Below are 14042 nucleotides of genomic sequence, written 5' to 3'. Positions count from 1 at the left end.
AAGTAAAGAGGACTTGAAGCACTTACTAATGAAGACCAAAGACCACAGGCTTCAGTATGGATTGCACCTCAACATAAAGAAAACAAAAACCCTCACTACTGGACCAATGAGCAATATCACGATAAACGGAGGAAAGATTGAAGTTGTCAAGGATTTCATTTTACTTGGATCCACAATCAACAGCCATGGAAGCAACAGTCAAGAAATTAAAAGACGCATTGCATTGGGCAAATCTGCTGCAAAGGACCTCTTCAAAGTGTTGAAGAGCAAAGATGTCACCCTGAAGACTAAGGTGCGCCTGACCCAAGCCATGGTATTTTCAATCACATCATATGCATGTGAAAGCTGGACAATGAATAAGGAAGACCGAAGAAGAGTTGATGCCTTTGAATTGTGGTGTTGGCGAAGAATATTGACTATACCATGGACTGCCAGAAGAACAAATAAATCTGTCTTGGAAGAAGTACAACCAGAATGCTCCTTAGAAGCAAGGATGGCGAGACTGCATCTTACATACTTTGGACATGTTGTCAGGAGGGATCAGTCCCTGGAGAAGGACATTATGCTTGGCAGAGTACAGGGTCAGCAGAAAAGAGGAAGACCCTCAACGAGGTGGATTGACACAGTGGCTGCAACAATGAGCTCAAGCATAACAACAATTGTAAGGATGGCGCAGGAGCGGGCAGTGTTTCGTTCCGTTGTGCATAGGGTCGCTAAGAGTCGGAACCGACTCAATGGCACCTAACAACAACAACAACTTCTGAATCTGGCTTGAATTTCTGGCAGTTCTCTGTGGATATTCTGCTACAGCCGTTTTTGAATGATCTTCAGCAAAATTTTGCTTGCAGGTGATGTTAATGATATTGTTCAATAATTTCCACATGCAGCTGGATCGCCTTTCTTTGGAATAGGCATAAAGATGGATCTCTTCCAGTCGCCTGGCCAGGTAGCTGTCTTCCAAATTTCTTGGTATAACAAGTGACCACTTTTAGTGCTGCATCTGTTTGTTGCAACATCTCAATTTGGTATTTCGTCAATTCTTGGAGCCTTAATTTTTTGGCAATGCTTTCAGACCAGCTTAGACTTCTTCCTTCATTACCATTGGTTCTTGATCATATGCTACCTCCTGAAATGATTGAACATTGACCAATTCTTTTTGGCACAGTAACTGTGTATTCCTTCCATCTTCTTTTAATACTTCCTGCTTCGTTCACTATTTTACCCATAGTATCCTTCACTATTGCAACTTGAGGCTTGAATTTTTTTCTTCAGTTCCTTCAGCTTCTGCTGTTGTTGTTGTTAGGTGCCATCAAGTCGAATCTGACTCATAGAGACCCTATGAACAACGGAATGAAACACTGCCCAGTCCTGCGCCATCCACACAATTGATGATATTTGTGATGGTTAAGATTGTGTGTCAACTTGGCTGGGCCATGATTCTCAGTGCTTTGGCAGTTGTATAATGCTGTGATCACTTTCCTGTTAAAATGTGATTTATGATCACCCCCGTGATGGAATCTGCTGAGTGGTCCTATTGGGTGGAGGCCTGTGGCGGCTCACCGTCCCCTCAGCCTTCATCTCTCTGCCTTCAGCCACCTACTTCCCTCCTGCTCGCCTTGCAAAGGTTGTTGGCTTGTTCTGGATCCAGCAGCTGTCTCTTCTCTGACCAGTGGTTCTTGGGACTTGAGCTAGCAGCTTACCTGTCCATCTTGGGACTCACTGATGTTCATGCCCTGTGAGCAAGAGTCCTGTTCCCTGATCTGCCTATCTTGGGTTTGCCAGCTCCTGCACCTAAGTGACTCAGGAGAAGGCTTGCAGTCTTGCCTGCCAACCTTGGGGATTCCCTGACCATCACAACCTGTGAGCAGGATCCCTGCTCTCCAACCTGCTCATCTTGGGCTCACCAGCTTCTGTGGCTCCATGAATTGGGAAAGGACTCTATCTTGATCGAAGGACTTGGGACGTTCCAACCCCTACAATCACGTGAGCAGTTTCCTTAATATAAATCTCTCTCTATATATTTATATGCATTACTGGTTTTGCTTCTCTAGAGAACCCAGCTTAAGACAATATGCTTGTGCCTGCTGTTGCAGCCACTGTGTCAATCCATCTTGTGGAGGGTCTTCCTCTTATTTGCTGACCCTCTACTTTACCAAGCGTGATGTCCTTCTCCAGGGACTGAGCCTTCCTTATAACATGTCCAAAGTATGTGAGGTGTAGTCTCACCATCCTTGCTTCTAAGGAGCATTCTGGTTGTACTTCTTCCAAGACAGATTCGTTAGTTCTTTTGGCACTCCATGGTATATTCAATAGTCTTCACCAACACTATAGTACAAAGGCATCAATTCTTCTCCAGTCTTCCTTATTCATTTTCCAGGTTTTGCATGCATATGAGGCAACTGAAAACACCATGGCTTGGGTTAGGCACGCCTTAATCCTCAAGGTGACATCCTTGCTTTTCAACACTTTAAAGAGGTCTTTTGTAGCAGATTTGCCCAATGCAATGCATCTTTTAATTTCTTGACTGCTGCTTCCATGGGTGTTGATTGCGGATCCAAGTAAAAGGAAATCCGTGACAACTTCAGTCTTTTCTCTGTTCATCCTGATGTTGCTTATTGGTCCAGTAGTGAGGATTTTTGTTTTCTTTATGTTGAGGTGTAAGCCATACTGAAGGCTGTGGTCTTTGATCTTCATTAGTAAGTGCTTCAAGTCCTCTTCACTTTCAGCAAGCAAGGTTGTGTCATCTGCATAATGCACGTTGTTAATGAGTCTTCCTCCAATCCTGATGCCCTGTTCTTCTTCATATGGTCCAGCTTCTCGGATTATTTGCTCAGCACACAGATTGAATAGGTATGGTGAAAGGATGCAACCCTGACACACACCTTTCCTGACTTTAAACCATGCAGCATCCCCTTGTTCTGTTCAAACAACTGCCTCTTGATCTGTGTACAGACTTCTCCTGAGCACAATTGTTTTGGAACTGCCATTCTCCACGATGTAACCAGTAATTTGTTATGATCCACACAGTCCAATGCCTTAGCTTCTAGGTAACAGCTGAGTAGATTCACCATTTGCACCACCCAGAGACTCCTGAGAAGTCACAGAAGCAAACAAAGAAGCAAAAAAAAGAAAAAAAAAGTTCCAACTCACGGCAACCCCATGTGGGTCAGAGTAGAACTATACTCCATAGGTTTTTCAATGGCTGATTTTTTGGAATTAAATTGCCAGGGCTTTCTTCCAAGGTACCTCTGGGTAGACTTGAACCTTCAACACTCTGCTTAGCAGTCAAGTGTGTCAACTGTTTGAACCACTCAGGAACTCCTATGAAGTCACAATACCTGTTGGCGTCGAGTTGATTCCGACTCATAGCAACCCTATAAGACAGAGTAGAACTGCCCCATAGGGTTTCCAAGGAGCAGCCGGTGTATTCAAACTGCAAACCTTTTGGCTAGCAGCAGAGCTCTTAACCACTGTACCACCAGCCCTGCATGAAGTCACAGGCACTCCTTAAACATGTCAGGAAAATAGACATGCTCTTTAGTTTCTATAGAAAATAAGACGCAAATGGGAAAATATTGGATAAAGCCCTAGGATTTTTTTCAGCAGGGTGAGATCACACCCTTGGAAATCTCAAACATCCCCTCCTAATAAAATGGACAGCCTGTGCATTAAAATTTGCCAGTGGGGGTCAGACAATACCTTTCTAAAGAGGAGATTACTCATTCCATGCTTGGACGTATATTAAGGAGCAGCTGAGTCTCACATGTGTTAGCTGATTTGTTCATTACTGCAGTAGGCACAGTCGTGGCCCCCAAAGATGTGCACTAGTTTGGTAGGTTACACAGCAAAGGGAAGTTAAGGTTGCCATACCTGGTTGCACGGTGTTCCCAAACACATCCCCATCTACCTGGAGCCTCAGAATGTGACCTGGTCTGGAAGTAGGTCTTTGCAGATGTGATTGGTTTAGACAAGGTCATCCCGGATTCCAGGGGCCCTACTCCAGTGACTGGGCACTATCGCAGGAAGAGGGAGATTTGGGCAGGAAGACACACACACGTGGGGAGCACACCACGTGAGGACTCCAGGCAGAGATCGCAGTGACACGTCTACAAGTCAAGGATGCCACGGATTGCTGGCAATGCCGGAAGCTGGGAGAGCAGCAAGGAACAGATTCTCCCTCTGAGCCCTGAAAAGGAGCAAATGCTGCCAACATCCTGACCTGGGACATCTGGTTTTCAAAACTGTGTGAGAATAAATGTCTGTTTTAAGTCTCCCAGATTGCGGTGCACTGTTATGGCAGCCCCAGGAGGTTCACAGTTGCTGATCAGCCAACCTTAAAATCAGAAGGTTTTCCTGGGTTATCTGAATGAGCCCAATGGAGTCACTAGGATCCGTTTAAGAGAGAGGAAGGACTCAGAGGGAGAAGTCAGAGGGAGCTGTGACTACAAAAGAGTGGGAGACTGAGACTGATGTGAAGACTCGGGCCACCGTCGCTGGCTTTTAAGGTGGAGGAAGGGACCACAAGCCAGGGAATATGGCAGCCTCTGGGAGCTGGAAAAGGCAGGAGAAAGATTCTCTCCTTGAGCCCCCAGATGGGAAGGCAGCCCCAGGTCACCTTGATTTTAGCCCAGTAAGACTCACCTTGGACTTCTGACCTCCATAAGAGTGAGGTCACAAGTGTGCTGTTTACATCACTAATGTTTGGTTACTCCCTCACAAAGGCCATAGGAAACATATAACGTCTATATGGCAAGCACCTGCCTACGTACCGAGGGAACTCTGCTGATTCAGTGAGGCATGCCATGGCAAGCTGAAGTCAAGAATGCTGGAGCTGAAGGAGCAGAGAGAGCCACTGTGAGTCAGAATCGACTCAACAGCACACAACAACAACAGGGCTAAAGGAAATTAAAGACAGCAACCCTACCATTCACCAGGCAGGGCAGAAGCTGTGGCCTCTAGGGCCCAGTGATGGCTACAGGCTTGTTGTGAGGCTCAAGTACCTACTCTAGAGGTTTCTGGGAACCAAGAGACAGTCTGCCCAAAAAGAATACTCAACTTGCTTTCTCTCTGCAGACAGGAACCTGCTTGTAGCTTTGGAAGAACAGTGTGTGTGTGTGTGTGTGTTTTAAGCTTCTACAAGTCATTTCAAGGTTTATTAAAAAATTAGGCATTTTTTCCGTAGCACCAAGTTGTTGTTGTTAGTTGCCATCGAGCTGCTCTGACTCAACTTATGACAGAACAAAACATTGCCTGGTCCTATGCCATCCTCACAATCATGGGTGTGATCAAGTCCACTGTTATAGCCATAGTAACAGTCCATCTCATTGAGGGTGTCCTTGTTTTCACCAAGCCTCTATTTTACCAGTAGCATCAAGTTACATAAATTAAAGTTTAGGCAAATGGCAAAAACGAATAAAGAGACTTAAGTCTTAGGAGGCTTGAGAGCATAGCTATGCTGGTCATCAGATGTGCATTTTCAAACTTTTTCTTACAACATCTTTTGCTATACTTTATATATCATATAACATATGGCTAGGAAACCCTGGTAGCATAGTGGTTAAGAGCAACAGCTGCTAACCAAAAGATCAATGGTTCGATCCACCAGGTGCTCCTTGGGGCAGTTCTAATCTGTCCTAAAGGCTCGCTATGAGTCGGAATCCACCCAATGGCCACGGGTTTTTTTTTTTTGGTTTTAATATGTGGCTGAGTCTTAGATTCTCCTGGATTTCTAAAGTATTTCCATCCACTAGGTTGAAATTATCAGGGGGGTGGAAATTAGCTTTTCATCATGGTACCCCCATCCCCCAAGAGAGCAGCTGCTGGACAGTTGATGCTCATGAGATGCTCGTTGAACGTTGTGTCAAATTCTGCAAAAAGGAAAGAGCTCTACTGCACTGTGCAAGTCCTTACAATCTGTCTCCACAGACAGGCGGAGATGCCACTGTGTTTTGATGACTCTTAAAATGTACTTTTTGCTTTGCTGGCAGCATTTCTTGCTGTGAAGAGAAAACTTCACTTCCTGAAATTAGAATGACTCATTTTATAATTCTACAAATAAAACAAGGAGGCAGAAAACTGGACTACAACCAGACAAAGACAGAGCACACATCACTCTTCTTTTTCCCCATTCTCAAGATCCAGAAAGTGCTTATTCATGTCTAAATGCTCCGCGCTGACCCAATTTTTGCCTTTTGAATATTTGCACAATGTTGTGGAGAAGTTTCAGGAACCCTCTGAAACCAACGACTGTGCTGGAAAAAAAAACCACTTCTTCAAGGTTGAAAATACAGATATTTGTTGGTGAGATGAGGCTGGAGAGAAAGAAGGTTTGAACCTCATCTTACAAGGAACTGAGGATTAAAAGTGACATAAGTATTTGGCATGGTGAAATTTGTGCTTGTGGACACTCGGTCCGTGTACAGTACAGAGGATGAACTGGTTGGGAAGCACTGTGAGCAAAGAAGGTAGAGCGTTGTCACATCCACCCAGGTGATGCAAGGCCGTAGCTTTGGATAGTGGCAGTGAGGATGGAGGGAAATGGATGGATTGTAGGAGACTGCAATCCTACAATTGCTATTAGCTGCTGCCGAGTCGGCCCCCAACTCATGGTGACCCCATGCACAACAGAATGAAACACTACCGTGTCCTATGCCATCCCCACAATAAGTTGCAGATCAAACTGTTGTGGTCCATAGGGTTTTCAGTGGCTGGTTTTTTGGAAGTAGATACCCAGGCCTTTCTTCCTAGTGTGTCTTAGTCTGGAAGTGCCACTGAAACCTGGTCAGTATCATGGCAACACACAAGCCTCCACTGAGAGACAGGCGGCAGCTGCACTTGAGGTGCACTGGCCAGGAATTAAACCCAGTCTCTGGCACGGAAAGTGAGAATTCTACCACTGAACCACCATTGTCTCCTTGTAGGGAAGATTAGGAAGCAGGATTGACAGGAGTTATGACTGAAGGAGGGAGAGAAAAAGTCAATGGGGATTACCTGTTTTAGGTTTGGACAGGGGAGCAAATGGTGGTACCACTCAGTAAAGTGCAGAGCATGAGAGAAAGAACTGGTTGGGTATACTATGATGAGTCCTGGTTTGGACATGTTGTGTTTATACTAGCTGTGAGATATCCACCCAGCAAAAGGTGACAATAAGCAATCAGATATATCAGTCTGCCACTCAGAGCAGAGATTTTGTTAGAAATACAGATTTGGACAACAGTAGTATATGAATGCAGATGGAAACCATTGAGTCTAACAATACCTAGGGACAGTGTGTAAATTGAGGACCTAGGAAATTCTGAGGAACATCACTTTTAAGGAACAGGACAGAAGAATAACCTACAAAGGAGACCAAGCTCATGGCCAGAGAGAAAGAAAACCAGAAGAATTCAGTGCTGTGGTAGCTAACAGAAGATTCAAGATGGTGGGTGCTGTTGACACAGCCAAATGTTGCTGAGAGATGAAGTAAGATGAAAGAGTGGGCATTGAACTTTACAATATGTATCTCGTTAGAGACCTGCATAAGAATAGTTTTATTGGAATACTAGGGAGAGAGATCAGGCTGAAGGGCGTTTACAGCAGTGAGTGCAAGGTGAAGAAGGAAGTAAAGCAAGTGGGACACCTCTTCCAAGACGTTTGGCAAAAATTGTTGTTTTTAGGTGCCATTGAGTCAGGTCTAACTCAGAGACCCTATGCACAACAAAACAAAACAGTGCCTTGTCCTGCGCCATCCTCACAATTGTTGCTATGCTTGAGCCCATTGTTGCAGCCACTGTGTGAATCTATCTCCTTGAGGGTCCTCCTCTTTTTCGCTGACCCTCTCCTTTACCAAGCATGATGTCCTTCTCCAGGGACTGGTCCCTCCTGATAACATGTCCAAATTATGTGAAATTTTAAGTCTCACCACCCTTGCTTCTAAGGAGCATTTCTGGCTATACTTCTTCCAAGACAGATTTGTTTGTTCTTTTGGCAGTTCGTGGTATATTGAATATTTTTCATCAACACCATAATTTAAAGGCATCAGTTCTTCTTTGGTCTTCCTTTTTCCATTGTCCAGCTTTCACATGCATATAAAACAATTGAAAATATCATGGCTTGGGTCAGGTGCACCTTAGTCCTTAAAATGACATCTTTGCTTTTTAACAATAAAGAGGTTTCTTGCAGTAGATTTGCCCAATGCAATGAGTTCTTTGATGTCTTGACTGCTGCTTCCATGGGCGTTGATTGTGGATCCAAGTAAAATAAAAATCTTGGCAAAAATGAGAAGTGAGAAATGGGGTGGTAGAGGATTGAGTTTTTGTTATTGTAGTTGCTGCCATTTGTTTCTGTTTTTGATGAGAGAGAAATGCTGATGAAAAGGGCCGGTAGGGAGGAAGAGGCTGGTGATACAGGACAGGAAGGGGATAACTAGTGTTATAAGGTCCTTGAGGAACTGGGATGGATCCAGAGCTGAGGTAAAGGGATGCTCCATGGATGGTGGTAGGAGATGGGAAGGAGGGAGGAAGGAGAGGGCAGGTGTGGGTGGTTGCAGGTGAGTTTTTAGCTTTGATGGATCCAAGTTGAAGAAGTTGCCGTCTGATGGCTTTATTCTTCTGTCAAGTAAGACATGAGGGTATCTAAGTGCTTAATTTTGAAAAGAAAGGAGTTCTAGAAGTTAAACTTAATTCTTAACATAAATAAACTCTAGGTTCTCACGTGGTCCTGTCTCAGCATAGGTTTAAATTTTTAAAAAAACCATAATCCAGTGATTTAAAGTAATTTTAAAAAGGATTGCAATCCTGCTTGATGTTTGACATTATGGAAGAGCTAATTCATAGTACACAGAAAAAATTCTCAACACCCCTTTCTGTTGCTCCACAAATCTCCCACCCCCATAGTCTCTCTGGAGTCTCACAAACATCAAACACCAAGAATGCTCCTCCACACCCAGCCTGTGCCTTCCTTACCCTCTTCCCATCCCCTGCTTTCTAGCTGTCTATTAGGAAGATAACCTGAGACTCTAGCTAAATCTCCTCTTCCTTACTCCCATTTTCCTGTTTTTCTTTTGTTGTCGTTGTTACTGTTTATTTGTTTCTTTGTTTCTCTCTATCCATTCTTCAAATTCAGAGGTTTGCATCACAAAAGACCCCGGGACAGGTCTGGCAAATACAAGACGCTCCTTGGAAGACTGGGATGGAAACATGCGAGAGAACGCACATATTAGCAAGTTGTGGCACTGCCATCTTGTCTATAATACACAAGCCGCCCTTGCAGACCGTGATGTCAACATTGGAGAATGGCCTGGCTGGCTGTCACTATTAAGCATAGATATAAGTGCTGAGGATCGTCTCCAAAAAAGGACAGGAGTTAAGTGGATAAAAGGGTGATCAATAACTCTGAGAAATTAGACATGGCACAGTGCTGTGGCTAACGTTGGACAAAATTTGAATTATTGATCAGGTGTAGCATATGTACATTCTAGGCATGTAATCTCTAGGTGCTGAAAGGGCCCAAAAGGTGTGAACAGGAACATCGGCCATTTTACTTATTGGAGACTAGAGGTTATGTCAAGTGAGAAAGGAGGTCCCCCTACAGGATAATAAAACTTAGTGAATCCCCAGGGAAACCAGGAAATGCCGCTCACTGCTTCATCTAGTGCTGAAAGGTGTTATGTTTGCACACAGACAAGAGGAACATCAAAATACTTCCCCAACTAAGTGCTGGATCAGAGAAGTTGTCACATCAGTCAAGTACAAATGACAACAGAACTGCACTGGTTCAACACAACAGAATTATTTCTTGCTCATGAAAAGTCATCTGTGAATCCAGCGACCCTTCAAGATTGGTGTCTTCCAAGCAGTGATTCAGTCTTCCAGGTGCTATGAACCTATCCTCCGACTCAACACAGGTGGCCCTGATGGCCACACAGGAGAGGAGGGTGCTGAAGGGTTCCTGTGCTAGACCCCTTCCTTTGCCCCCCAGAGCCACTCGCCACCATTCTCAGCCTGCTCTGGTCCACAGGAAGCTGAGCTGGCGGCCCACACCAATGGGCACTCTCGTGCTCCAGCTTTGCATTGAACTGGACCAATGGTGCACTGGCAGGAGGTCGGAGAGCAGAAGCAGAGTGTGGTCAGGTTGTGAGTCTCCTATCCCCTCTCTGCGGGGTCACGGTGGTCTGGCTGCATCCCTGTACTGAAAATCAGAGCTGTTGCACACCCCCTTGCTCTCTGTTTGTCTCTCTTCTTGTAATTTCTCCCTTCCCTTTCCTTCCCTTTTCAAAGCTAGCTTCAGCAATGTGTCCCCACTGTTAATAAACACAGAGTACACCACTATCTCTCATTGCTTTCTTAAAACCCAGCCCACACCTTTGCAAACTTAAAGGTCTCTGGTGGTACAATGGTTTGTGCATATCAACTACAGAAAGGTTGGTGGTTCGAACCCACCCAGCAGCACTATGGAAGAAAGGCCCAACGGTCTGCTTTCAAAAAGATTACAGCTGAGAAAATCCTATGGACTCAGTTCAACTCTGTAACAAACACAGGGTCACCATGAGTCAGAATCAACTCAATGGCAATGGGTTTGAGTTTTTTTGTTTTTTGTTTTTGCAAACTTGAACCCAGTCCACACCTTTAGTTAACTCTTTTCTGTCACCCAGGTTTAATATGCTCTGGTCTAGAAGGGACCATATCATTTCCTCCTGAAGTCATTGACCAGAACAAGCTGCATACCTGCGTAATTACAATGGGCTGGGACAGTTAGTCCTCCCGTCTGCCCCCACAAAAAGAAGAGCCAGAAACCAGTTAACACGAGAAGTCTGTCACCAAGCCCCAGTAACAGACATCAGAGGATTTACATGATAATTGTGAAGAAACAGGTCACTGGGCCATATCCATCGTTAGAGACAGCACTTGTTGCCATTCCTGTTTGGTGTGATTGCAGACAGCTGGAGCACTTCCAAAAGCAGTGATCACTCCTAAAATTACCAAGTTAACCCTCAAATTGGCAATCAGATTGAGATCACTGTTTCCTCTCAGGAAAGATGAAGGAAACATTAGCTCTTTAGAAGAGTAAACAGGGTGAGTCACAGCCCCTAAGCAGTATTGATCAGATGTAGCTTCCCGTACACATCTCATAAAGTAGCTTTCCTAGAGCAGTTATGCAGCCATCACAGAAGGGGCAGAAGTGCAAAGCTATCTAAAATCTGTGTCTACTGATCAACTAAAAGAACCAGACTGAAGAAGATGTAGACGCAACACCCAACAGCCCAGAAACGCTGAGGGCATGCAGATGGTGTAGTAGAACTGGAGCAGGGGTCCCAGCCCAGGCCCTCCTAGTGACTGGCTGGATGGCATGGCCCCACCCTCCAGGCTGGGTCCTACTTGTACAATGAGGCAACTCGATCAAGGGTGTGTAGTCTGTGATACATGGCCATATCTCCTGAGGTCTGCTGAAACTGTGTAAAACCTGGGATATATCTGCACGCATGGTTTTTTTTTTTTAGGGAAATGATTCACATGTTTCACAAGACACCAAAAAGATCCTTTTTTTCCCAAAAAAGGCTAGAACCCCTTGGCTAGATGGTGTCAAATGATTCTTCCAGGTCCATCATTTGAGGATCCTCTGGTGAGTTCTGGTCCATATATTGATGTGATAAGAATATACATTATTCTTCTCATAGAACGATGCCAATGGAAATGTCTTAATATTGAGACTTTGCATACAGTTGGCGCTCAGTAAAGATGTACGAAACTGAATCCTATTTTTCCTAGATTTTGAATATGGCATTTTTAGGAGATCACAGAAGCATCTGTTACAGACGATCTTTTCTGGGTCACCCTCCATTCTCTGCTCAGTAAAGAGTAAGCACCTCACTTGCTTTACATTTTACATTTCCGCTTTACGTTCAGTGGCTCTATGTAAAACATGAGGTTGATCCGAATTCCCTATAAATGAAGTTAGAGGACACATTTTAGTTGAACTGCTCACTCTGAACCAGGGCCCTAAAATACGTGTTTAAGTAACCAGTAACTGTTCTGAACAAACTCTTGTCCAGAGAACAAACTTTAAAACCGTCATGAGCAGCTCCTAGTAGGGCACAATTTCTAACGTAAACGTCCTCAGTTACCTAAGCCGCCAGCTCTTGGTTCATTGTCCGTTGCTTTAATTAACCACACGTTCAGTTACACTTGCTTTCTAATTGGGTCCTTGACTAATTGTGCATTCCACGCCTGAGAGTACGTTGCAGATAATCTTACAGTCTTCACTTCTCGCCATTCCAATCTGCACGCGGAAGCCAGTCTGGGAAGGCTCAGGATGTCCGAACGGTACACTTGGCCACTTCCAGTGGAGACAGAGGGAGGAAGGGAAGATTTTTAATGACTCAAAAGCAATATTCCCAGGCGTGACATCAGAGATGGGAAATCTTTAAAGACGTGTCATATTAAGCGAGGGACATCTCCATCCTGCCATTTTCAGAGTGTATTTGGGGTGAGGCTAAGTTCGTCTTCAGTCTTGACAGAGAGGTCAAATGTGCGGATTCTCCCAAGAACAGGTGACTCTGTTCACCATTCGCTGTCCCGTCAGCCAGGGTTAGCTTTTGGCAATAACAGAGAATAAGCACGAGGGACCCTGGGCTTCAGAAGACACGGGGCTCTATGATCACGTGCTCCTTTCCCTGCCCACCTCCCCAGGATTTCCCCGCCTGCTTCCCCTCTCCCTCCTTCTTTCCCCACGTGTCACTGGGACATTAGTGTCGTCAGGTGTGGCATCTCAGGCCTCTTCTCGCCTGACACTCACTGTCTTTGTGCCTGAACTTGGACATTCTCAGCTAAGAGGTCATCTATGAATTCCTGTCCGGCCTTGTCTTACTACCATTTCCACTTCAGGCTGTGAAACTTTTCCTGAATAGACATGGGACTGGACCCTTGTGTTCATTCCAAACTTTACGGCACTTGACACTGTTTCTGCATCCACCAAGAGCAGGGTTATGGAAAGTGTGCCCTAAGCCTGGGCTCAGAAACAGGCAAATTCAAAGAGCTGCTCCGTGTAGGCTGGGTGACATAAACTAGCCAAAATTATCAGATTATGGCTTTGCACACCAGATTTTCTGGCCTAGCATCCGATTCTCTGTACAGCTCAGCCCTTCATCCCCAGGCCCTATGTCTTTGTGATCTAGTGCTGCTATAGCAGAAATGCCACAAGTGGGTGGATTTAACAAACAGAAATTTATTTTCTCAGTTTTAGAGGCTAGAAGTCCAAATGCAGGGCGCCAGGTCTAGCGGAAGGCTCTCTCTCTCTGTTGGCTCTGGGGGAAGGTCCTTGTCTCCTTTCAACATCGGTGGGCCCAACACCCCTTGGAGATCTCCATGTGTCTTGGCATCGATCTTCCCCTGGGTCTAGGAGGTTGTCAGTACAAGGATCCTGGGTCCAAAGGACACGCTCCGCTCCCAGTTCTTCTTTCTTGGTTGGAAGTCAGGCCCCTCTCTCTCTGCTTGCTTCTCTCTCCTTTTATCTCATGTAAGATAAAGATGACACAGGCCACACCCCAGGGAAACTCCCCTTACATTAGATCAGGGCTATGACCTGAGTAAGGACAGTTATATTCTACCCTAATCCTCAGTGACATGACCTAATCCTGCCTCATTAACGTAACAGACAGCTTACTCCCAAATGGGGCCATCACCACAGGCATAGAGGCTAGGATTTACAACACATCACAAAAGGAGGATAATCAGATCACTAAATGAAAGACAACCACACAACACTGAGAATCATGGCCTAGCCAAGTTGACACATATTTTTGGGGACCCAATTCAATCCATGACACCCTAGTTTACTTATAAACCATTTAAAGATGATTTTTTCAGAAGGGTTATTTTCAAAATGTAAAATCACAACTATCAGACAAACATAAAATGAACATATCTAACTGGTTCAGGGAAGAATCTGGAGAACAGACATATAAGGGCCATCAGATATACTAATATGAATTCCAACAGATGCTAAACTGGGCCCCAATGTGATCTTGGCAAGGATATTTGAAAATACCTTTTGTACCGGGTGGAGTC

Source organism: Elephas maximus, chromosome 2, assembly GCF_024166365.1.
Source record: "Elephas maximus indicus isolate mEleMax1 chromosome 2, mEleMax1 primary haplotype, whole genome shotgun sequence".
NCBI classification, from domain to species: domain Eukaryota; kingdom Metazoa; phylum Chordata; class Mammalia; order Proboscidea; family Elephantidae; genus Elephas; species Elephas maximus.
Note: the sequence above shows the minus strand (reverse complement) of the source record.